Source organism: Pelobates fuscus, chromosome 3 (genome assembly GCF_036172605.1).
Source record: "Pelobates fuscus isolate aPelFus1 chromosome 3, aPelFus1.pri, whole genome shotgun sequence".
Lineage (NCBI taxonomy): Eukaryota > Metazoa > Chordata > Amphibia > Anura > Pelobatidae > Pelobates > Pelobates fuscus.
In genome coordinates, this window is record NC_086319.1 from 149,383,823 (window position 1) to 149,411,204 (window position 27,382).

Genomic DNA, 27,382 nt, shown 5'->3' on the forward strand with positions numbered 1-27,382 from the left:
GATACAGAAGTCCTTTCATATAAACCTATTAAAGGAATACCAAGAACGGCCCGAGGACATAGCCGCCATATGCATCCCCGCCTCTGAGGACCCTGACAGTCTCCCCATCCCTGATCTATTAGCCAACCCCGAGTCCAAAACGCTGCTTAATACAGTACAGCTAGGGGAGCGATTAACTCCCACAGAACGAGAACAACTCCAGCAACTACTAGTTGAAAAGAGATTAACCTTTTCCCAGGAGCCAGGTTACACACCTGTAGCGACCCATTACGTAGAAACCCCAGGCCAAGCCCCGCTCCGACAAACTCCCTATAGAATTCCCGAGGCTGTAAAAGAAGAGATGAGGAAGGAGATTCAGGAGATGTTAAAACTAGGGGTTATAGAGCCATCCGACAGTCCCTGGGCATCTCCCGTCGTCCTAGTCCCCAAAAAGGACGGGACGACCCGGTTCTGTGTCGATTACCGACGCCTCAACGACCGAACTGTGACAGACGCATACCCCATGCCCTTGTGCAAGGGGTACTGGCAGATTCCCCTGGCCAAGGACGCTATCCCTAAGTCGGCGTTTGTCACCCCGTTTGGCCTGTACCAGTTTAAGGTCATGCCTTTCGGGATGAAAAACGCCCCAGCTACTTTTCAGCGCTTAGTGGACCGCCTCCTTGATGGCTTCCAGGACTTCGCTTGCGCATACCTGGATGACATTGCGATCTATAGCGAGACTTGGGGGGAACACCTACAACACATAGAGACTGTGTTGGATCAGATTAGGGCCGCCGGCCTAACTCTAAAGCCGGAGAAGTGTAACTTTGGCATGGCTGAAGTCCAGTATTTGGGACACCGGGTGGGGTGTGGGAAACAACGACCAGAACCCGCTAAAGTAGAGGCCGTAGCCAATTGGCCCACACCCCACACTAAGACACAAGTGTTAGCATTTTTAGGGACGGCAGGGTACTACAGGAGATTTGTCCCTGACTACAGCGCCATCGCCAAACCCTTGACAGATTTAACAAAGAAGAATTTACCTAGAGTAGTCCTGTGGTCTCCCGCCTGTGAAACAGCATTCCAAACCTTGAAACAAGCCTTGATCAATGCACCTGTCTTATCTGCCCCCGTCCCTAACAAAAGATTTGTCGTCCACACAGATGCGTCCATGTACGGACTGGGGGCAGTGCTAAGCCAGGTCGGCGAAGACGGGGGCGAACACCCTGTCGCGTATCTCAGCAGAAAACTGTTACCTAGAGAAGTGAGTTACGCGGCAGTGGAAAAAGAGTGCTTAGCCCTGGTCTGGGCCCTAAAGAAATTAACCCCATATCTGTATGGTCAAGAATTCACCTTAATTACTGATCATAACCCCCTTGTATGGCTGAACAGAGTAGCTGGAGATAATGGACGCTTACTGAGATGGAGTCTCGCACTACAGCCATACAATTTCTCCATCCAATACCGCCCTGGCAAGTTTAATGGGAACGCGGACGGTCTGTCCAGACAAACAGAACTATTGCCCTAACAAAGGACCGGACAGCCCCAAGTTGACCCGAAAAGGATCAATCCGGGTCTGCCGGAGTGTTCCACAAAAGGGGAGCAGTGTAACAGATCCCTACCAACCTCTGGTGGATGTGAAACAAACAAGGGGATTACAACTTACACATCCATTCGTTCCATTCCTCTGTTCGTCTGGTTCCGTGCGAATTTCACGTGTAATGCAGAGGTGGCCGCCATTTCGGGACTTTCCACGTGTTCGCGGCCATCTTGTGTGCGAACAGCGGTGTTTGCCTGTAACCGCATGGGACTGAAAACGGATACGCAAACAGGCGAACACCGCTGAATCCTCCAGACCTCCATAAGTTCGTACGGAAACTACCGAACGTCCCCTCGTTCGGTAGTTATATGCAATCATCTATGGGGATTCCAGCGAACCCCGCGATTCGCATGGATGGCCAGAGTATCATACCTTTTTACCGTGCGAACGGAGACCGACCGCAAGGCCAAAACTCATGGAACTAATTTCGGCTAGTTGGTCTGTGCGGTCGGTCAAAACTTTGGAACGTTGTATCTCCCGAACTGTACATCCGAATGGGGTGATTTTTGGATATATTGTCCCCCTGAAGGAGAGCTATCCAGCGCTACCGGATTTAAAGCTGTACCCCCTGTTTTTGGGGTACATCCAGAACTGGTGGAAAAATGTGGACATTTTAATTGGGTTATGTAGTTATCTGAGGGGAGGAGACGTGGGGGTGTTACCATCTGTATTATTGGTTGTTTTCATCCTCCCCCTGGGAGTGTTCTGTGTGTATCTATTTCTAATAAAAAGCAGGCTGGGTGTTCCAGTCCTCAGTTCATCTTGACCCTTCAAAACGTAGCCTCGTCTCGTTCTTGGAAGGGGATTATTTGGGAATATTATTCTGCTCCTGTTTACAGCTGAACCTGCTCCTCACTCTGGATATCGTGGATGGGATTACAGCAGCCTACTTCTCCACAGCAGCTTGCAGGGAAAAAGGACGTCTTCAACGGCAGAAACCCTCTCTCTATCTGGGTAGCCGTTACAGCAATATCCCTGGAACCGCTGCTCCAAGCTATCCACACTCACCCCACCATACAGGGAGTACAGATCAGACATGAAACGTACACTGTGGCAGCTTACGCAGATGATGTCCTCCTAACGTTGACGGACTCCATCCCCTCCCTGCATGCCACACTCACCCTCATCGCCGAATATTCAATCATATCGGGCTACAAAATCTATTTAACCAAGTCAACATTAATGCCAATAGCAATGACTCCCACTCAACTCAGCCTGCTTCACCACGACTGCCCTCACGTACCTGGGCACCAAACTAGCTCCGACACTGGGAGACATCTATGGCCTCAACTATACACTGCTCCTTACAACAGTGTACTCAGACTTACAACGCTGGGACAAACTGGGGATATCGTGGCTGGGAAGAGTCACCACCATCAAAATGAATCTCCTCCTACGATTCCTCTACCTCTTCCAGACACTGCCCATCCAGATACAAAAATTGGACTTCAAACGCCTTCAGGCAATGGGAGCAGGATCTGGGACCACCAGAAGACCCGAGCGACTGGGACGAAATCTGGGAAGCGACAAACTCTCTAACGGTCTGCGTCACGCACAAGGAACCGGCATACAAGACGCTGCACCGTTGGTATCTGACACCACACAGACTCTACAAAATGGGCCAAAAACCTGACGATCGGTGCTGGAAAATGTGTGGCGCCACCGGCTCCTACCTACATTGCTGGTGGGCATGCCCCAAACTCAAACCGCTCTGGGGCCAGGTAAGCAACCTCACTGAAACGATCATAGACAACCACCCTGCCCAAAAGCACACGGGGTCCAGACCCCCGACAACAACCCTACCCAAGGCATGCAAACAACACCTAACACAAATAAGAGCACCCAGGAGATACAGGCCTTGCAAACACGGACACGCCCCTAGAACACCCATCCCTCGGTGACCAACAGACCACTACACGCCTGCAATAAAGGGCAAGAACACACGCCCCGAACCCTAGAGCACACCGACACACAGCAGCTACAAAAGGATGGTTCCCAAGCACCGGCAGGCCGTAACACGAGGAAGAATACAAATGGAAACGCATGCCAACCTGCCCCTCCCCTCTTCTCAAACCTTAGTCTCCCGCACGGTTGCCTACATAGCAAAAACACAATACAGACCCTACAAGAGGGCGGAGCGACCGCGGGGGCGGGGGATAGGGGGCCCAGGGGTGGGGGGAGCAGCCCAATATGACACCCCTGTTCCCTCCCTTTTCTTCTGTACCCTCCCCCAACCCATAGAGCTAGAGTCATAGCAAATGTTATGTACAGAGCAATTTCGAATAAGCAACTAACAAATGATAAAAATGCAGAATGACCGCCAAACAAGATTCACATGCACGACTGTCATAACCAACAAATGTGAAACAAACTCTATGCAATATGTAACAATACTTTTACTCCCTTGTTATCTTCTGTACCCTAACCTGAATGAACACGAAAATCTTAAAAATAAAGAATTTAAAAAAAAAATTGCAGTATCCATATAATTCGCACTGTAGGAACGATTAAAAAAAACTTTTCCCAAGGTTCCCATCTCTTCCTATGTTCTTCTTCCCTTATTGACCCCCTATTAACAAATAGTTTTGAATGCTCTCATGCAGCCTTATCGAAAGGATAGATGAAACACAATATGTGTGACTCATTTTCTCTTCGATATCCACCTTCGAAACATTACCACATGGAGACAGCAATTTAAAGTCTGGGCATACTGTGGATCTCTATGAATAGAACAGGGTCCAGACCTAAATGAGTTTTTTCACTAAATTCTTTTTTCTTTTTTACAGCTCAGGAAAGTAAGAGATGGGGCAGAGGCTGCTGGGAGACATGGGGATCCTGAGACACTAGGGGACACTGTGAGACACGGGACACAGGGAGACCTCTGGGGACGCTGAGACACTTGGGGACACTTGGAGACATGGGGACACAGACACACATGGGACACTTGGGGACATTGAGACATGGGGACACTTACATACTAGGGGGCACTGAGACACTAAGGGATGCTGGGAGACATGGAGACACACTTGGGGACACTAAGACATGGGGACACTGAGACACTAGGGGATGCTGGGGGACATGGGGAAATAGACACTTGGGGACACAGAAACACATGGGGACACTGAGACATGGGGACACTCAGACACTTGGGGACACAGAGACACATGGGGACACTGAGACATTGGAAAACAGACACACATGGAGACACTGAGACACTTGGGGACACTGGGAGACATAGGGACACATAATGTCCCCAAGTGTCTCAGTGTCCCCATGTCTCCCATCGTCTCAGTGTCCCTAGCGTGTCAGTGTTCCCATGTCTCCCAGTGTCCACATGTCTCCCAGTGTCTGTGTCCCCATGTCTCACAGTGTCCCCATGTCTGTCAGTGTCCCCTAGTGACATGGTGACACTGGTAGACATGGGGACACAGACACTAGGGGACACTGGGTGATATGGGGACACTTGGAGACTGTCAGGCCTTAAGCCTCCCGATGTCTCCTCATGCTTCCGGGTTTGACGGAGCTTAGCCACACCCCCATTGACGCGGTCTGCTATTTAATGCGACCGCACCAGCTGATAGACGCTGGATTATTGAAACGCGTACCGCGCCAAACTCACCGGCTCACATACCTCGCTGAGACGACCACTTGCTACTGGACCGGACTGGAGGAATATTCAAGTCCCCAACATCTCTCCTCATCACCGACAGGTGCCAGCACTCTCTGCAACCATTCACTGAAGCAACCGCCTCAGAGGAGAGCTGGGGACACAATCCCTCTACTTCTGGAAGTTAAGTAACTTACAGTCTCTGAGTTAAGAGCTAACAATGCTAAAGCTTTATTTCAACTTACTAAAGTCTGCTATCAAGTTGTCCAGCAAGCCTGCTACAGCTTTCCTCAAATCAAGTATTATTCAAGTTCAGCTGTACCTGTCTTGCTACAGATAGTCTTATTTCTTCATACTAAAGTCTTCTATCAAGTTGTCCAGCAAGCCTGCTACAGCTTTCCTCAAATCAAGTATTGTTCAAGTTCAGCTGTACCTGTCTTGCTACAGATAGTCTTATTTCTTTATACTAAAGTCTGCTATCAAGTTGTCCAGCAAGCCTGCTACAGCTTTCCTCAAATCAAGTATTATTCAAGTTCAGCTGTACCTGTCTTGCTACTGATAATTCCAATGTATACAATCTCTTATAATTTGAACTGTTAACAAGAATAACGGACTCTAATGAATTCTGAACCTTGTCATTGCTAAATGAAACAAACCGTTTATTATTTAAAGAAACAGTACCTGTAATTCTGTAACTGAAGTCTCAGTTCCATCTCAGTGTCTTAATAAAAGATCAAAGTCCTAAGAAATCTGCAGTTGTGTTCCACATCATTTACTGTGAACGTGACAGAGACAGGGAGACACTGGGTGCAATCGATCTATAGAATCCATTCTATAGAATCAAACTGTAAGTTTTTTGGTGATTTCACAGAATTTTCTCTTATGTCACTCCTTGTGATTTACATCATGTGATGTCACACATACATAAGTAGTAATGCAAATTAGTAAGGCCTGTATTTTTTTCCAAGAAAGGTGGCAACCCACACTTAATATATATCATTTTGTTCAGGGGAAATAGGGCTTTAAATTCACATCCAATATTTATATATGAAACATAATTTAATATAATTGAAATATAAATAAATGTGAGAAATTAAGAAATTTTATTTTGTTAGTTCTGCATGGGATTTTAACTGTGAATGTCATAATACTGTTAGCTGTTACTGCAATAAAGTACACATATTTGTATTCAGTGATGTCGTACGAGTAAAACAGTACCCCCATGTACAGATTTTATGGTGTTTTGGAAAGTTACAAGGTCAAATATAGTATGTCACTTGTTTTACTATATACACATTGAAATTTTCAAGATTGGTTATGTTGCCTTTGAGACCATATAGTAGCCCAAGAATGAAAATTACCCCCATGCTGGCATACCATTTGCCAAAGTAGACAACCCAAGGTATTATAAATGGGGTATGTCCAGACTTTTTTAGTAGCCACTTAGTCACAAATAATGGCCAAAGTTAGCGTTCATATTTGTTTGTATGTGGAAAAATGCAAAAAAACCAACTAAACAGAATGCTAAATTTGGCCAGTGTTTGTGACTAAGTGGCTACTAAAAAAGACTTAACATACCCCAATAAATTGGGTTGTCTACTTTTGCAATTGGTATGCCATCATGGGGGTAATTCTCATTCCTGGGCTACCATATGGTCTCAAAGGCAACATAACCAATCTGAAAGTTTTAAAAGAAAAAACAGAAATGCACAAAAACGGAAATGCAAGCCTTATATTTGACCCTGTAACTTAAAAAAAAAAAAGCATAAAACCTGTGCATGGGGGTACTGTTATACTCAGAAGACTTTGCTGAGCAGAAATATTAGTGTTTTAAATCAGTAAAGCGTATCACAACAATGATATCATCAGTGACAGAGCAGTTTGTGATATGTTTTACTGATTTAAAGCACTAATATTTGTGTTCAGCGATGTCTCTCCAGTAAATCAGTACCCCCCATGTACAGGTTTTATAGTGTCTTGTAAAGTTACCGTGTTAAATATAGAGCTTGCAAACCAAATTCTCTGGACTGCCTGGGTTGTTAGGCAAGTCCATCAAATTGTAATTAATTAAATGACTTAATTATGTAACAATATTATATAAATATATAGGTCATGCGTTTAGACTAGAAGAAAGACGATTTCGTCTAAGGCAAAGGAAAGGTTTTTTTTTACTGTAAGAACAATCAGGATGTGGAATTCTCTGCCTGAAGAAGTGGTTTTATCAGAGTCCATACAGATGTTTAAACAGCTACTAGATGCATACTTGCAAAAACAGAATATTCAAGGATATAATCTTTCAATGTAGGGTAATAACTGCTTGATCCAAGGATAAATCTGACTGCCATTCTGGGGTCAAGAAGGAATTTTTTTCCTAGCTTGTTGCAAAATTGGAAGTGCTTCAAACTGGGTTTTTTTTTGCCTTCTTTTGGATCAACAGCAAAAAACATATGTGAGGAAGGCTGAACTTGATGGACGCAAGTCTCTTTTCAGCTATGTAACTATGTAACTATGTAACTATGTAGAATATATATTCTATTTTAAAAGAATATTTAATAAAGCCTTGAAGTTTTAACCGGAGAACGTGAGTGCAGCTTACACCACCTTCTATTTATATATGTATATATATGATTTATTTTATTTTTATTTATGTATAGCTATATGTATACATATATATGTATCTATATATATATATATATATATATATATATATATAGATACATATATGCATTTATAACTATATATGTATATTAAAATCAAAATACAGTTAGAAAGAAATTAAACAGGTACCGTATATACTCGAGAATAAGACGACCCGAATATAGGTGGAGGCCCCTAATTTTACCACAAAAAACTGGGAAAACGTATTGACTCGAGTATAAGACTAGGGTGGGAAATGCAGCAGCTACTGGTAAATTTCTAAATAAAATTAGATCCCAATAAAATTACATTAATATTGAATATGTATTTACAGTGTGCTTGTGTGTAGTGTGTGTGTGTGTATAATGAATGCAGTGCGTGTGTGTTTGTGTGTAGTGTGTATATATAATGAATGTAGAATGTGTGTGTTTGTGTGAATGCAGTGGGTGTGTATATAATGAATGCAGTGCGTGTTTGTATGAATGCAGTGTGTGTATATAATGCAGAGTTTGTATATAATGCAGAGTTTGTATGAGTGTGTGTGTAAATAATACAGTGTGTTTGTATATAATGCAGAGTGTGTGTATGACGCAGAGTGTGTGTGTGTGTGTTTGTGTAGTGTATGTAAACTGGGTGGGGGGAGGGCATTTTTATTTTTTTAATATATATATATATTTTTAATATTATCTTATAATTTTTTGTTTTTTGTCCCCCCTCCCTGCTTGTTGCCTGGCCAGGGAGGGGGGCTATGTGAATCCCTGGTGGTCCAGTGGCATTGGCTGTTCAGTGGGGGGGCTGGCAGTGAGCTGTTACTTACTTTTACAGCAGCTCCTGTCAGCTCCCTTGACCTCCGTGCAGCTCCCCTGTCAGCTCCGTTCTGCTCACAGTGTAAGTCTTGCAGTCTGCATCCCGCACGGAGCGTTGCCATGGTAACCCGTGACAACGCTCTGATGGCCGCGGGTGTCGCGAGACTTACACTGTGAGCAGAACAGAACTGACAGGGGAGCTGCACGGAGGTAAAGGGAGCTGACTGGAGCTTCTGTAAAGGTAAGTATGATCTAAGTACTTTTCTTACATTTAAAAAGTGTTTTAAAACTTGATTTTAACTTTTAAAACTTATGTACAGGCTTTAGGGGGACAGCCTGAGTGGTCAGCAGGGCCGAACTGGCCCACCGGGTTACCGGGAAATTTCCTGGTGGGCCATGGCATCTGGGGGCTGCATATTTGTGTGCCACCGGGTTGCCGGTCCGGTGGCACACTCAGAGGGGGCCGGCCGCGTTCCACACTGGAGCCGTCGGGCCGGGTTTCAGCCGGCGGTACACCTGTCACTAATGCTGAGGACTGAAGGAGGGAGCATTTCTCTCTATCATGCTCCCTCGTGGTTCCCACAATTCCCAGCACAGCATACTGTGCTGGGAATTGTGGGAACAGCAAGGGAGCATGATAGACATGCTCCCTCCTCCTTCAGTCCTCACCATTAGTGACAGGTGTACCGCCGGCCCGGAGAGGCTGCAACCTGGCCCGGAGGCTCCAGCGTGGAACGCGGCCGGCCACCTCTGACTTCTCTCGGTAAATGGGAGGGGGAAGAAAGGGAATAGAGAGACACAATGAGAGGGGGGGGGAAAGAGAGGGGGAATAGACGCAGGGGAAGAGGGATTCAAGATAAAGTGGGAGAATAGAGAGAGACATAGGGGGAGAGAGAGGCAGAGGGGGGAAAGAGTGACACAGGGGGAGAAAAAAGAGGAATAGAGAGATGGTGGAGGGGTAGAAAGAGACATAGGGGAAGAGAGAGAGAGACAGAGGGGGAAGAAGGAGGGGGAATAGAGAGATGGTGGAGGGGGGGAAAGAGAAAGAGGAGAAAAGAGATGTGGGGGAGCTAGAGACACAGGAAAAGGAGGGATCTCCCCTGCCAGCCAATGCAGGGCTGGCACTGTCCAAGCGCCAGCCCTGTAATGTGCCTTCATGGACCTTAGGGGAGATGAGAGATCTCCCTCCCCATTCCACAGGCACCGTGCAGGCAGCCGGCAGGGGAGGGAGGAAGAGAGGACCCGAGAGCTCAGCCTGCAGCTCCTCTGGGTCCTTTTTGCGCGAGCACAGAGCGTTGACACGGTTACCAGGGCAACGCTCCAAATATCAAGAGAGTGAACTCTAGCCCTGGAGCTTCGGGCTACAGTTCACTCTCAACACTGCAACCACCAGGGATTCCCGATCGCAGTGGTGAGAGTGAACTCTAGCCCCATACACACACCATACACATTCACACACTGCCCCCCACACACATTCACACACTGCCCCTCCACACACATACACTGCCCCCCCACACACACCATACACATTTACACACTGCCCCCATAGACACATTGCCGCACACGCACATACACGGCCCACCCATATACACATATGTACCATATGCAATGAGCACATATTGGCCCAGTCTTGTTGCTAGGTGCATACTCCAGCACAATAACATATTTAAAGTGAAGAGCGCACCCACAGGACTTCAAAATAAACAAGATAACGCCATTCTTTACAGTTGTATACTACATACATTCACCTTTTCAGTCCCATTACCAAGCTTTCCTTAATATGTCAAGGTAGTTGGACTGAAACATTGATTACATGCAAAGGCACATTTGCTTAAAATAAATCTGCACAAGAAGCCTGTGAGTGCTTTTTTTCACGTTGGAGTTATAATTTTATTATATAATATAAGTTATCTTTTCTAACTCTGTATCTGCACAATATGCTGGCGCGACGCATTATGGTGCTAGTAAATATTTTTTTTCCAGGGCTGCTTTTAAATCCCAGTCCAGCCCTGGTGCTCAGGCAGTCCCTCTGCAGTCACTGCATAAGCCGGCTATTCTGGCTGTGATCGCGAGGTCCCCGCGATCACATGGCCCTGGAGGGCCGGATCGGACGGAGGGGGTCTGTGTCTAAAAGCTCCACTTTCACTTCATTTGTCTATAGAGCATAATTTTATTAGCTGTCTGAATACAGATAATATTTAGTACCAATATTTAGTGCATAACCTAATGAGAGTTAGAATGATACCTATGTAAGTCAGAGTTGCTTCCAGTTCAGCAACTCTTACATCTAAAAATTCACTTTAAAGTAATTTTAAATTCTCATTTTAGTAAATAACCCTGTAAGCAGGGCCGGACTGGCCCACCGGGATACCGGGAAATTTCCTGGTGGGTCGCGGCACCTGGGGCTGGGCTGACAGCCCTTATCACCGCTCAGGCTCCTGTGATCCCGTCCAGCCATGTGCGAGCTGTGCGGCTGCAGAGGACTCCATGGGAGTAGGGGGAGTCAGGCGGCCGGCACAGCTCACACATGGCCGGCTGGGATCATTAAAAAAAAGAAAAAAACTATTGTGGTGGGGGCGGAGCCTAGTGTGCGGCGGGGGCGGAGCTTGCTGTGCGGCAGGGGCGGAGCTTGCTGTGCGGCGGGGGCCTGGCTGACTGCAGCATGGGAAGCAGGAAGGAGTCCCTGCTTCCCCAACAACCAGCCTCCAGGAGCTCCAAGGGATGTGGAGGTAAGAAGCAGGTCAGTGTGTCTGTGTGTGTGTGATTGTGTATTTGTGTGACTGTGTGTGTGACTGTCTGCCTGTGTGTGTGTGTGTGTGTGTGTGTGTGCGTGACTGTGTGTGTGTGTGTGACTCTCTGTGTGTGTGACTGTCTGCGTGTGTGTGTGTGTGTGACTGTCTGCCTGTGTGTGTGACTGCCTGTGTGTGACTGCCTGTGTGTGACTGCCTGCGTGTGTGTGTGTGTGTGTGTGTGACTGCCTGTGTGTGTGACTGTCAGTGTGTGTCTGCCTGTGTGTGACTGCCTGTGTGTGACTGTCTGCCTGTGTGTGTGTGTGCGTGACTGTGTGTGTGTGTGTGAGACTGTCTGCGTGTGTGTGTGACTGTCTGCCTGTGTGTGTGACTGCCTGTGTGTGACTGTCTGCGTGTGTGTGTGTTTGTGTGACTGTCTGCCTGTGTGTGTGACTGCCTGTGTGTGTGACTGCCTGTGTGTGACTGTCTGCCTGTGACTGTCTGCCTGTGTGTGTGACTGTCTGCCTGTGTGTGTGGCTGTCTGCCTGTGTGTGTGGCTGTCTGCCTGTGTCTGTATGTTTGGATGTTTGCCTCGGTGTCAGTGACTGTCTGCCTTTGTGTGTGTGCATCTGCTAGTGAGTGAGCGAACAAGCTTATGTGTGTGTGTGTGTGCGCGCGCGCGCATCTGCTAGTGAGGGAGCCTCTGTGTGTGTGCGCCTGCTAGTGAGTTTGTCTGTGTCAGTGAGCTTGTCTGTAGTGAATCTGTGTGTTAGTGAGCTCTTCTGTAGGGAGCATGTGTGTGTCAATGGGCTTGTCTGTAGGGAGAGTGTGTGCGAATCAGTGAGCTTGTCTGTAGTGAGCATGTGTGTGTGACAGTGAGCTTGTCTGTAGTAAGCTTGTGTGTGTATCAGAGTTGGTCTGTACTAAATTTGTGTGTGTGCCAGTATAATATGGCCACCAGCAGCACCCCATTTAAGCATGTTTAGGTGAGTGCAACCATCCCCCCATGTTTCATATATATATATATATATATATATATATATATATTTGGGAGTCTAGCCAACTCCTTGGTTTTGCACCCCTCCCTGTTACAGGTGCCTCATCTCAGGTCCCTATTTAGCCTTGTACTGCAGAGAGCCTCAGATGGAATTTTTTCCCAAGTAAGTGGTTAATCTCATAAGAGCAGACATTAGACTGTGAGAGTAGGACCTGCCAAAGATGGGGTACATTGACATTGTGGCAGGCTTATGCAATGTATGATCATATAATGTAACTAAATTATTTTTTTGTCTAGATTAGGTGTTTTTGAAAAAAACTTTTAAAAACTAATAAAATCTGTCAACATTGAAGTTGCTGTTTAGTAGATAGGAGAGTGCGCTGAATCTTGTGTATTGTTTATTGTATAATATGGCCCCCAGCAGCCTCCCATTTAGGCATGTTTCGGTGAGTGCAACCATCCCCCCATGTTTCATATATATATATATATATATATATATTATATATACACACAATACCAAACAATGAAAGGCTGACTGTTGGAATAAACCTGAGAAGTTTTTTACAAGACCTAGAGTGCTGGCTTTTTTCATTCATTGTATATATATATATATATATATATATATATACCCTACATAGCACAATGACTTATGGGGCTGGCATTGATTTTTTTTCCAGGGCTGTTTCGTATCCCCAGTCCGGCCCTGCCTGTAAGTTTTCACAGATGGTGGTGTTTGCAAGGGGACGCTCTAACCTAGAAACAAAAGTTTGTTTTGAGCAACAACATGCCCTTACCAACTGAATATTTTAATATTCATTGATATATAGAGGCAGAATTATAATTTTTATATTATCACGCAAATGAACACCCCTTTATGCTAAATTACAGTTCTGTATCCGCTGCTAATTCTGACATATGACTTCTATTCGAAGATCCAAATCTTTAATGAACAAAATAAAGGACCAAATCCTGATGTACTTTACTAGTGTTGTCGCGAACCCGAAATTTTCGGTTCGCGAACGGCGAACGCTAACTTCCGCAAATGTTCGCGAACCGGCGAACCGCGCAAACCGCCATTGACTTCAATGGGCAGGCAAATTTTAAAACCAACAGGGACTCTTTCTGGCCACAAAAGTGATGGAAAAGTTGTTTCAAGGGGACTAACACCTGGACTGTGGCATGCCGGAGGGGGATCCATGGCAAAACTCCCATGGAAAATTACATAGTTGATGCAGAGTCTGCTTTTAATCCATAAAGGGCAGAAATCACCTAACATTGACACCTGTCCTCAAAGCCCCTGATACACACTGACACAGAGCAGAATAGAGACTGTTCCCCGTCCTCAGAGACCATGATACACACTGACACAGAGCAGAATAGAGACTGTTACCCCTACATAGGGTCACTTGGCAGATATGGCGGGGTCGTGGGAGGGGGAGGATGACTTTCACCTCTTCCCCTGTTAGATTCCCGTTGTGCTGTGACATCACCCTTATACGCTGTGTAAAGCATACTATTTAATTTGATCAGCATGGCCACTTGAGTTTTTATAGTTTTCACGCTGCTTGTAGTTTATATATGGTTCACAAAAATCAAACAAACGATAAAGTAAACATGTAAGGATTCAGAATATTCTTTCAAACCCTTACACATTGTGTGTACTTATTTTTTGTCTTAAGTTTGTGGCTTTAAAGAGGTTCACGTTGTTTCTATGATGTGCATAACATGTTCTTGTAAATGTTTGTTAAATTTTTCCTGGAATTGTAATTTTTGAATCTGAATAAAGATAGTCAAATCCCTGATACACACTGACACAGAGCAGAATAGGGACTGTTCCCCCTACATAGGGTCACTTGGCAGATATGGATTGACACCTATCCTAATGATCCCTGATACACACTGACACAGAGCAGAATAGAGACTGTTCCCCCTACATAGGGTCACTTGGCAGATATGGATTGACACCTGTCCTCAAAACCCCTGATACACACTGACACAGAGCAGAATAGGGACTGTTCCTCCTACATAGGGTCACTTGGCAGATATGGATTGACACCTGTCCTCAAAACCCCTGATTCCTATCCTATCTCCTATCAGTGGACGTGTATATGGCAGCCATTTTAGGAACCGCACACCTGGGACCCGAGCAAGGTCACCTCGTTCAAGCTGCTCTGGTTCCTTGATGAGCCAGCTGCCCGTGAGTTAACATGTCCCGTGGAGAAGCACTCTGTCCTGTAAAGCCTCACCACAAAAAAATTAAATAAATAACAGCACTCGGAGTGGTGAGTTTAGTAAATGTTCATATCAGTTTAATACCTTCCGCGTCTCCTATCAGTGGACGTGTATATGGCAGCCATTTTAGGAACCGCACACCTGGGACCCGAGCAAGGTCACCTCTTTCAACAGGCGACATGATTTGGCCCTGTAAAACTATCCTGGATATTCTCTACAATTTCTATGGATATGGCATTGATTTATGTAACAGGGAGATGGAAGAAGATGCTTGGTCGGTCCTCTTACTTGAAATTTGGGGCACTGCTCGGGCAAGCTAATGTGCCACCAGATAGGAGTGGTGAGTTTAGTATTGTTCATATCAGTTTAATACCTTCCGCGTCTCCTATCAGAGGACATGTATATGGCAGCCATTTTAGGAACCGCACACCTGGGACCCGAGCAAGGTCACCTCTTTCAACAGGCGACATGATTTGGCCCTGTAAAACTATCCTGGATATTCTCTACAATTTCTATGGATATGGCATTGATTTATGTAACAGGGAGATGGAAGAAGATGCTTGGTCGGTCCTCTTACTTGAAATTTGGGGCACTGCGCGGGCAAGCTAATGTGCCACCAGATAGGAGTGGTGAGTTTAGTATTGTTCATATCAGTTTAATACCTTCCGCGTCTCCTATCAGAGGACATGTATATGGCAGCCATTTTAGGAACCGCACACCTGGGACCCGAGCAAGGTCACCTCTTTCAACAGGCGACATGATTTGGCCCTGTAAAACTATCCTGGATATTCTCTACAATTTCTATGGATATGGCATTGATTTATGTAACAGGGAGATGGAAGAAGATGCTTGGTCGGTCCTCTTACTTGAAATTTGGGGCACTGCGCGGGCAAGCTAATGTGCCACCAGATAGGAGTGGTGAGTTTAGTATTGTTCATATCAGTTTAATACCTTCCGCGTCTCCTATCAGTGGACGTGTAAATGGCAGAGATTTTTAATTGTTGAATCACCTCCCCTTTTTAGGCCAAGGTGGGAAGATGCTTAGACCACTGGTATATTGGTGCCATCTTGGAGGATTTGTTTTTGGTTTGGTTTTTGAAGCCACAGTGCTGCGCCAGTGGGCCTAAAAATTAGGCATGTACACATGCCTGAAAAATTTGGTATTGTTGCAGCCGCTGCTGTAGCAGCGGGCAGAAAAATTGATGTTTGTTTCACAGGCAGAAAGTGCCCTAAAACATGGCGGCATGAACCCTAGTTGGTGGCGGATAAGTCACGCAAGTCAAACGTCATTCAGAGCTAAAATACAGCAGCGTGTGGACCATTTTTAGCCCAAGGCAGCTCATCTCATCAGGCCACCAGCAGCACCCCATTTAAGCATGTTTAGGTGAGTGCAACCATCCCCCCATGTTTCATATATATATATATATATATATATATATATATATATATATATATATATATATATATATATTTGGGAGTCTAGCCAACTCCTTGGTTTTGCACCCCTCCCTGTTACAGGTGCCTCATCTCAGGTCCCTATTTAGCCTTGTACTGCAGAGAGCCTCAGATGGAATTTTTTCCCAAGTAAGTGGTTAATCTCATAAGAGCAGACATTAGACTGTGAGAGTAGGACCTGCCAAAGATGGGGTACATTGACATTGTGGCAGGCTTATGCAATGTATGATCATATAATGTAACTAAATTATTTTTTTGTCTAGATTAGGTGTTTTTGAAAAAAACTTTTAAAAACTAATAAAATCTGTCAACATTGAAGTTGCTGTTTAGTAGATAGGAGAGTGCGCTGAATCTTGTGTATTGTTTATTGTATAATATGGCCCCCAGCAGCCTCCCATTTAGGCATGTTTCGGTGAGTGCAACCATCCCCCCATGTTTCATATATATATATATATATATATATATATATATATATTATATATACACACAATACCAAACAATGAAAGGCTGACTGTTGGAATAAACCTGAGAAGTTTTTTACAAGACCTAGAGTGCTGGCTTTTTTCATTCATTGTATATATATATATATATATATATATACCCTACATAGCACAATGACTTATGGGGCTGGCATTGATTTTTTTTCCAGGGCTGTTTCGTATCCCCAGTCCGGCCCTGCCTGTAAGTTTTCACAGATGGTGGTGTTTGCAAGGGGACGCTCTAACCTAGAAACAAAAGTTTGTTTTGAGCAACAACATGCCCTTACCAACTGAATATTTTAATATTCATTGATATATAGAGGCAGAATTATAATTTTTATATTATCACGCAAATGAACACCCCTTTATGCTAAATTACAGTTCTGTATCCGCTGCTAATTCTGACATGTGACTTCTATTCGAAGATCCAAATCTTTAATGAACAAAATAAAGGACCAAATCCTGATGTACTTTACTAGTGTTGTCGCGAACCCGAAATTTTCGGTTCGCGAACGGCGAACGCTAACTTCCGCAAATGTTCGCGAACCGGCGAACCGCGCAAACCGCCATTGACTTCAATGGGCAGGCAAATTTTAAAACCAACAGGGACTCTTTCTGGCCACAAAAGTGATGGAAAAGTTGTTTCAAGGGGACTAACACCTGGACTGTGGCATGCCGGAGGGGGATCCATGGCAAAACTCCCATGGAAAATTACATAGTTGATGCAGAGTCTGCTTTTAATCCATAAAGGGCAGAAATCACCTAACATTGACACCTGTCCTCAAAGCCCCTGATACACACTGACACAGAGCAGAATAGAGACTGTTCCCCGTCCTCAGAGACCATGATACACACTGACACAGAGCAGAATAGAGACTGTTACCCCTACATAGGGTCACTTGGCAGATATGGCGGGGTCGTGGGAGGGGGAGGATGACTTTCACCTCTTCCCCTGTTAGATTCCCGTTGTGCTGTGACATCACCCTTATACGCTGTGTAAAGCATACTATTTAATTTGATCAGCATGGCCACTTGAGTTTTTATAGTTTTCACGCTGCTTGTAGTTTATATATGGTTCACAAAAATCAAACAAACGATAAAGTAAACATGTAAGGATTCAGAATATTCTTTCAAACCCTTACACATTGTGTGTACTTATTTTTTGTCTTAAGTTTGTGGCTTTAAAGAGGTTCACGTTGTTTCTATGATGTGCATAACATGTTCTTGTAAATGTTTGTTAAATTTTTCCTGGAATTGTAATTTTTGAATCTGAATAAAGATAGTCAAATCCCTGATACACACTGACACAGAGCAGAATAGGGACTGTTCCCCCTACATAGGGTCACTTGGCAGATATGGATTGACACCTATCCTAATGATCCCTGATACACACTGACACAGAGCAGAATAGAGACTGTTCCCCCTACATAGGGTCACTTGGCAGATATGGATTGACACCTGTCCTCAAAACCCCTGATACACACTGACACAGAGCAGAATAGGGACTGTTCCTCCTACATAGGGTCACTTGGCAGATATGGATTGACACCTGTCCTCAAAACCCCTGATACACACTGACACAGAGCAGAATAGGGACTGTTCCCCCTACATAGGGTCACTTGGCAGATATGGATTGACACCTGTCCTCAAAACCCCTGATACACACTGACACAGAGCAGAATAGAGACTGTTCCCCGTCCACAGAGACCATGATACACACTGACACAGAGCAGAATAGAGAATGTCCCCCCTACATAGGGTCACTTGGCAGGTATGGATTGACACCTGTCCTCAAAGCCCCTGATACACACTGACACAGAGCAGAATAGAGACTGTTCCCTGTCCACAGAGACCATGATACACACTGACACAGAGCAGAATAGAGACTGTTCCCCGTCCACAGAGACCATGATACACACTGACACAGAGCAGAATAGAGACTGTTCCCCGTCCACAGAGACCATGATACACACTGACACAGAGCAGAATAGGGACTGTTCCCCCTACATAGGGTCACTTGGCAGGTATGGATTGACACCTGTCCTCAAAGCCCCTGATACACACTGACACAGAGCAGAATAGAGACTGTTCCCTGTCCACAGAGACCATGATACACACTGACACAGAGCAGAATAGAGACTGTTCCCCGTCCACAGAGACCATGATACACACTGACACAGAGCAGAATAGGGACTGTTCCCCCTACATAGGGTCACTTGGCAGGTATGGATTGACACCTGTCCTCAAAGCCCCTGATACACACTGACACAGAGCAGAATAGAGACTGTTCCCTGTCCACAGAGTCCATGATACACACTGACACAGAGCAGAATAGAGACTGTTCCCCGTCCACAGAGACCATGATACACACTGACACAGAGCAGAATAGAGACTGTTCCCTGTCCACAGAGTCCATGATACACACTGACACAGAGCAGAATAGAGACTGTTCCCCGTCCACAGAGACCATGATACACACTGACACAGAGCAGAATAGAGACTGTTCCCCGTCCACAGAGACCATGATACACACTGACACAGAGCAGAATAGGGACTGTTCCCCCTACATAGGGTCACTTGGCAGATATGGATTGACACCTGTCCTCAAAACCCCTGATACACACTGACACAGAGCAGAATAGAGACTGTTCCCCGTCCACAGAGACCATGATACACACTGACACAGAGCAGAATAGAGACTGTCCCCCTACATAGGGTCACTTGGCAGGTATGGATTGACACCTGTCCTCAAAGCCCCTGATACACACTGACACAGAGCAGAATAGAGACTGTTCCCTGTCCACAGAGACCATGATACACACTGACACAGAGCATAATAGAGACTGTTCACCGTCCACAGAGACCATGATACACACTGACACAGAGCAGAATAGGGACTGTTCCCCCTACATAGGGTCACTTGGCAGCTATTGATTGACACCTGTCCTCAAAGCCCCTGATACACACTGACACAGAGCAGAATAGAGACTGTTCCCTGTCCACAGAGACCATGATACACACTGACACAGAGCAGAATAGAGACTGTTCCCCGTCCACAGAGACCATGATACACACTGACACAGAGCAGAATAGGGACTGTTCCCCCTACATAGGGTCACTTGGCAGGTATGGATTGACACCTGTCCTCAAAGCCCCTGATACACACTGACACAGAGCAGAATAGAGACTGTTCCCTGTCCACAGAGTCCATGATACACACTGACACAGAGCAGAATAGAGACTGTTCCCCGTCCACAGAGACCATGATACACACTGACACAGAGCAGAATAGAGACTGTTCCCTGTCCACAGAGTCCATGATACAAACTGACACAGAGCAGAATAGAGACTGTTCCCCGTCCACAGAGACCATGATACACACTGACACAGAGCAGAATAGAGACTGTTCCCCGTCCACAGAGACCATGATACACACTGACACAGAGCAGAATAGGGACTGTTACCCCTACATAGGGTCACTTGGCAGGTATGGATTGACACCTGTCCTCAAAGCCCATGATACACACTGGGGGGAGCTACTGTCCTCCCCAACCCCTGCGCGGTGGGTGGGGGCCATAAATCACAATGGGGGGGCCTACTTTCCTCCCCCCGGCCCCCATCCCCGCGCGGTGGGTGGGGGGCATAAATCACAATGGGATGGACCTACTGATAGGAGTGGAGTATTGTTCATATCAGTTTAATACCTTCCGCGTCTCCTATCAGTGGACGTGTATATGGCAGCCATTTTAGGAACCGCACACCTGGGACCCGAGCAAGGTCACCTCTTTCAACAGGCGACATGATTTGGCCCTGTAAAACTATCCTGGATATTCTCTACAATTTCTATGGATATGGCATTGATTTATGTAACAGGGAGATGGAAGAAGATGCTTGGTCGGTCCTCTTACTTGAAATTTGGGGCACTGCTCGGGCAAGCTAATGTGCCACCAGATAGGAGTGGTGAGTTTAGTATTGTTCATATCAGTTTAATACCTTCCGCGTCTCCTATCAGAGGACATGTATATGGCAGCCATTTTAGGAACCGCACACCTGGGACCCGAGCAAGGTCACCTCTTTCAACAGGCGACATGATTTGGCCCTGTAAAACTATCCTGGATATTCTCTACAATTTCTATGGATATGGCATTGATTTATGTAACAGGGAGATGGAAGAAGATGCTTGGTCGGTCCTCTTACTTGAAATTTGGGGCACTGCGCGGGCAAGCTAATGTGCCACCAGATAGGAGTGGTGAGTTTAGTATTGTTCATATCAGTTTAATACCTTCCGCGTCTCCTATCAGAGGACATGTATATGGCAGCCATTTTAGGAACCGCACACCTGGGACCCGAGCAAGGTCACCTCTTTCAACAGGCGACATGATTTGGCCCTGTAAAACTATCCTGGATATTCTCTACAATTTCTATGGATATGGCATTGATTTATGTAACAGGGAGATGGAAGAAGATGCTTGGTCGGTCCTCTTACTTGAAATTTGGGGCACTGCGCGGGCAAGCTAATGTGCCACCAGATAGGAGTGGTGAGTTTAGTATTGTTCATATCAGTTTAATACCTTCCGCGTCTCCTATCAGTGGACGTGTAAATGGCAGAGATTTTTAATTGTTGAATCACCTCCCCTTTTTAGGCCAAGGTGGGAAGATGCTTAGACCACTGGTATATTGGTGCCATCTTGGAGGATTTGTTTTTGGTTTGGTTTTTGAAGCCACAGTGCTGCGCCAGTGGGCCTAAAAATTAGGCATGTACACATGCCTGAAAAATTTGCTATTGTTGCAGCCGCTGCTGTAGCAGTGGGCAGAAAAATTGATGTTTGTTTCACAGGCAGAAAGTGCCCTAAAACATGGCGGCATGAACCCTAGTTGGTGGCGGATAAGTCACGCAAGTCAAACGTCATTCAGAGCTAAAATACAGCAGCGTGTGGACCATTTTTAGCCCAAGGCAGCTCATCTCATCAGGCCTTTTTTAATCGAATGTATCGCCCAGTGTCAGTCCCTTCGGGATCCATCCCTCATTCATCTTAATAAAGGTGAGGTAATCTAGACTTTTTTGACCTAGGCGACTTCTCTTCTCAGTGACAATACCTCCTGCTGCACTGAAGGTCCTTTCTGACAGGACACTTGAAGCGGGGCAGGCCAGAAGTTCTATCGCAAATTGGGATAGCTCAGGCCACAGGTCAAGCCTGCACACCCAGTAGTCAAGGGGTTCATCGCTCCTCAGAGTGTCGATATCTGCAGTTAAGGCGAGGTAGTCTGCTACCTGTCGGTCGAGTCGCTCTCTGAGGGTGGATCCCGAAGGGCTGTGGCGATGCATAGGACTTAAAACGGTCCGCATGTCCTCCATCAACAACACGTCTTTAAAGCGTCCTGTCCTTGCCAGCGTGGTCGTGGGAGGAGGAGGATGACTTCCACCTCTCCCCCTGTTAGATTCCCGTTGTGCTGTGACATCACCCTTATACGCTGTGTAAAGCATACTTTTTAATTTAGTTTGCAAATGCTGCATCCTTTCCAACTTGACAGGTGTGTAATTCGGTAACATTTCCGCCACTTTCTGCTTATACAGGGGGTCTAGTAGCGTGGACACCCAGTACAGGTCGTTCTCCTTCAGCCTTTTTATACGAGGGTCCCTCAACAGGCAGGACAGCATGAAAGACCCCATTTGCACAAGGTTGGATGCCGAGCTACTCATTTCCCGTTCCTCCTCCTCACTGATGTCATTGAAGGTATGTTCTTCCCCCCAGCCACGTACAACACCACAGGTACCAGATAGGTGACAACGAGCACCCTGGGATGCCTGTTGTGTTTGGTCTTGCTCCTCCTCCTCCTCCTCAAAGCTACAATCCTCCTCTGACTCCTCTTCCTCACAATCCTCTTCCAGCGTTGCCGCAGGTCCAGCAAGCGATGCTGATAAGGCTGTTTCTGGTGGTGATGGTGACCACAACTCCTCCTCTTCCTCTTCACGCTCATCTACAGCCTGATCCAGCACTCTTCGCAAGGCACGCTCCAGGAAGAAAACAAATGGTATGATGTCGCTGATGGTGCCTTCGTTGCGACTGACTAGGTTTGTCATCTCCTCAAAAGGACGCATGAGCCTACAGGCATTGCGCATGAGCGTCCAGTAACGTGGCAAAAAAATTCCCAGCTCCCCAGAGGCTGTCAGAGCACCCCGGTCATACAAATATTCATTAACAGCTTTTTCTTGTTGGAGCAGGCGGTCGAACATTAGGAGTGTTGAATTCCAACGTGTAGGGCTGTCGCAAATCAAGCGCCTCACTGGCATGTTGTTTCGCCGCTGGATATCGGCAAAGTGAGCCATGGCCGTGTAGGAACACCTGAAATGGCCACACACCTTCCTGGCCTGCTTCAGGACGTCCTGTAAGCCTGTGTACTTATGCACAAAGCGTTGTACGATCAGATCACACACATGTGCCATGCATGGCACATGTGTCAACTTGCCCAACTTCAATGCCGCTATCAAATTTTTTCCGTTGTCACACACCACTTTGCCGATATCCAGTTGCTGCGGAGTCAGCCACTTTTCCACCTGTGCATTCAGGGTGGACAGGAGTGCTTGTCCGGTGTGACTCTCTGCTTTCAAGCAAGTCAAACCCCAGACAGCGTGACACTGCCGTATCCGGGATGTGGAATAGTACCTGGGGAGCTGGGGGGGTGCCGTTGATGTGGAGCAAGACGCAGCAGCACAAGAGGACTCAGCCGAGGAGGTTATGGAAGAGGATGGAGTAGGAGGAGTAGAGGAGGTGGCAGCAGGACTGCCTGCAATTCGTGGCGGTGTCACCAACTCCTCTGCAATGCCACGCATTCCTTGATTGTCAGCCGTCAGCAGGTTTACCCAATGCGCAGTGTAGGTGATATACCTGCCCTGACCATGCTTTGCAGACCAGGTATCAGTGGTCAGATGGACCCTTGCCCCAACACTGTGTGCCAGACATGCCATGACTTCCTTTTGCACAATCGAGTACAAGTTGGGGATTGCCTTTTGTGAAAAGAAATTCCGGCCGGGTACCTTCCACTGCGGTGTCCCAATAGCTACAAATTTTTTGAACGCCTCAGACTCAACCAGATTGTATGGTAAAAGCTGGCGGGCTAATAGTTCGGACAAGCCAGCTGTCAGACGCTGGGCAAGGGGGTGACTTGGTGACATTGGCTTCTTACGCTCAAACATGTCCTTGACAGACACATGACTGTGGGCAGATGAGCGGGAACTGCTCAAGGCGGGAGACGGAGTGGCGGATGGTTGAGAGGGGGCAAGAAGGCCAGCAGTGGTTGACGTGGCTGAAGATGCTAGACCAGGAGGAGGATGGCGGCTTAGAGTAGGCGTGCTGCTTGTACTTATGTGTTGATCCCATAGGCGTTTGTGATGTGAGATCATGTGCCTACGCAAAGCAGTTGTATCTAGGTGGGTGTTGGACCTCCCACGACTCAGTTTCCTTTGGCACAGGTTGCAAATGGCATCGCTGTTGTCCGAGGCAGACACACAAAAAAAATGCCACACTGCTGAGCTCTGCAATGACGGCATTCTGGTGGTGGACACAGCATGCGTTGATTGGCGTGCTGTCGGGCTGACCCCGGGTGCCAATGCATGCTGTCTGACTGTGCCACTAGCTCCTTGCGACGACCCCCCCCTGCTTCCAACTCGTCTCCTCCTCCTCTCTGTCTCCCCATCTGAACTTTCGCCCTGTTCTTCTTCTTGCCGAGCGGGCACCCACGTGACATCCATGGACGCATCGTCATCATCAACCGCTTCGCTTGTATCTGACAACTCAGAAAAGGAAGCAGCAGCGGGTACAACATCATAATCATCACACCTTACCTCCATGTGTTTAATGCTGCCTGCCTGAGACATATCCCTGTTATCTACATCCTCTAGCAATAATGGTTGCGCATCACTCATTTCTTCAAACGGGTGTGTGAATAACTCCTCTGACATACCAAGTAAAGCGGCTGTGGTGCTAGTTTTGGTGGTGGCGGCAGGCGGGTGAGTGGTATCTTGAGAGGTGCCTGAAGCTAAGCTGGAGGAGGATGGTGCGTCAAGGTTCCGAGCGGAGGCTGTACAAGATTGGGTGTCCTGTGTTAGCCAGTCAACTATGTCCTCAGAACTTTTCAAGTTCAGGGTACGTGGCTTCTGAAAACTGGGCATTATTCTAGGGCAAAAGGGAATCACAGCACCACGACCACGACGGCCCCTGCGGGGTGGCCTGCCTCTGCCTGTCATTTTTTGGGGGATTAGTGGTACTATGCGTGCAAGCTACTGTGAGACCAGATATGATTGGCAATGTGAACTGTAACAGTTCTGCAGAGCACACACTGTAGGCCTGACACACCCACTTGAAGACAAGTAACTGCTATTCAATCTATAACAGTGAAAAACAAATTTTGTTTGTAAAAGCACGCTATAGAGACACCAGATATGATTGGCAATGTGCACTTGAACAGTTCTGCAGAGCACACACTGTAGGCCTGACACACCCGCTTGAAGACAAGTAACTGCTATTCAATCTATAACAGTGAAAAAAAAAATTTGTTTTTAAAAGCACGCTATAGAGACACCAGATATGATTGGCAATGTGCACTGGAACAGTTCTGGAGAGCACACGCTGAAGGAAGGACTGACAGAGCCGCTTGAAGGACACTGACTGGCTGCTATTAGCTTACACTAGAAACCTTTTTTCTTTGTAAAAGCACGCTATAGAGACACCAGATATGATTGGCAATGTGCACTGGAACAGTTCTGCAGAGCACACACTGTAGGCCTGACACACCCGCTTGAAGACAAGTAACTGCTATTCAATCTATAACAGTGAAAAAAAAAATTGTTTTTAAAAGCACGCTATAGAGACACCAGATATGATTGGCAATGTGCACTGGAACAGTTCTGGAGAGCACACGCTGAAGGAAGGACTGACAGAGCCGCTTGAAGGACACTGACTGGCTGCTATTAGCTTACACTAGAAACCTTTTTTCTTTGTAAAAGCACGCTATAGAGACACCAGATATGGTTGGCAATGTGCACTTGAACAGTTCTGCAGAGCACACACTGTAGGCCTGACGCACCCGCTTGAAGACAAGTAACTGCTATTCAATCTATAACAGTGAAAAAAAAATTTTGTTTTTAAAAGCACGCTATAGAGACACCAGATATGATTGGCAATGTGCACTGGAACAGTTCTGGAGAGCACACGCTGAAGGAAGGACTGACAGAGCCGCTTGAAGGACACTGACTGGCTGCTATTAGCTTACACTAGAAACCTTTTTTCTTTGTAAAAGCACGCTAAAGAGACACCAGATATGATTGGCAACTGTCAAAGCACGCTGGCACAGGTCTGCAGAGCACACGCTGAAGTAGGCCTGACACCCAGACGCTTGCAGACAACTAGCTGCTCTTCTATTACAGTGAAAAAAAATATTTATTTTAAATCTAAAGCTTAAGCTATTGTAAAAACAGATATGAGTGGTGGCACTGGGCAAGAGGGCAGAGTATCCACTGTGAACCTCACACAGAAGCTGGCAGGCAGGCAACTGCTCTTCTATTACAGTGGAAACAAAATTTTGGTTGTAAAAGCACGCTATAGAGACACCAGATATGAGTGGCAACTGTCAAAGTACGCTGGCAGGGTTGTGCAGGGCACACGCTGAAGGAAGGCCTGACAGAGCCGCTTGAAGGACACTGACTGGCTGCTATTAGCTTACACTGGAAACCTTTTTTCTTTGTAAAAGCACGCTAAAGAGACACCAGATATGATTGGCAACTGTCAAAGCACGCTGGCAGTGTTGTGCAGGGCACACGCTGAAGGAAGGCCTGACAGAGCCACTTGAAGGACACTGACTGGCTGCTATTAGCTTACACTGGAAACCTTTTTTCTTTGTAAAAGCACGCTATAGAGACACCAGATATGAGTGGCAACTGTCAAAGTACGCTGGCAGGGTTGTGCAGGGCACACGCTGAAGGAAGGCCTGACAGAGCCGCTTGAAGGACACTGACTGGCTGCTATTAGCTTACACTGGAAACCTGTTTTCTTTGTAAAAGCACGCTAAAGAGACACCAGATATGATTGGCAACTGTCAAAGCACGCTGGCACAGGTCTGCAGAGCACACGCTGAAGTAGGCCTGACATCCAGACGCTTGCAGACAACTAACTGCTCTTCTATTACAGTGAAAAATAATTATTTCTTTTAAATCTATAGCTTAACCTATTGTTAAAACAGATATGAGTGGTGGCACTGACTGTGCAAATGGGCAAGGCATCCAACCTGACACAGAAGCTGGCAGGCAGGCAACTGCTCTTCTATTACAGTGAAAACAAATTATTTCTTTTAAATCTAAAGCTTAACCTATTGTTAAAACAGATATGAGTGGTGGCACTGACTGTGCAAATGGGCAAGGCATCCAACCTGACAAAGAAGCTGGCAGGCAGGCAACTGCTCTTCTATTACAGTGAAAAAAAATTATTTCTTTTAAATCTAAAGCTTAACCTATTGTTAAAACAGATATGAGTGATGGCACTGACTGTGCAAATGGGCAAGGCATCCAACCTGACACAGAAGCTGGAAGGCAGGCAACTGCTCTTCTATTACAGTGAAAAAAATGTATTTCTTTTAAATCTAAAGCTTAACCTATTGTTAAAACAGATATGAGTGGTGGCACTGACTGTGCAAATGGGCAAGGCATCCAACCTGACACAGTTTTTGGCAGGCAGGCAACTGCTCTTCTATTACAGTGAAAACTAATTATTTCTTTTAAATCTAAAGCTTAACCTATTGTTAAAACAGATATGAGTGGTGGCACTGACTGTGCAAATGGGCAAGGCATCCAACCTGACACAGAAGCTGG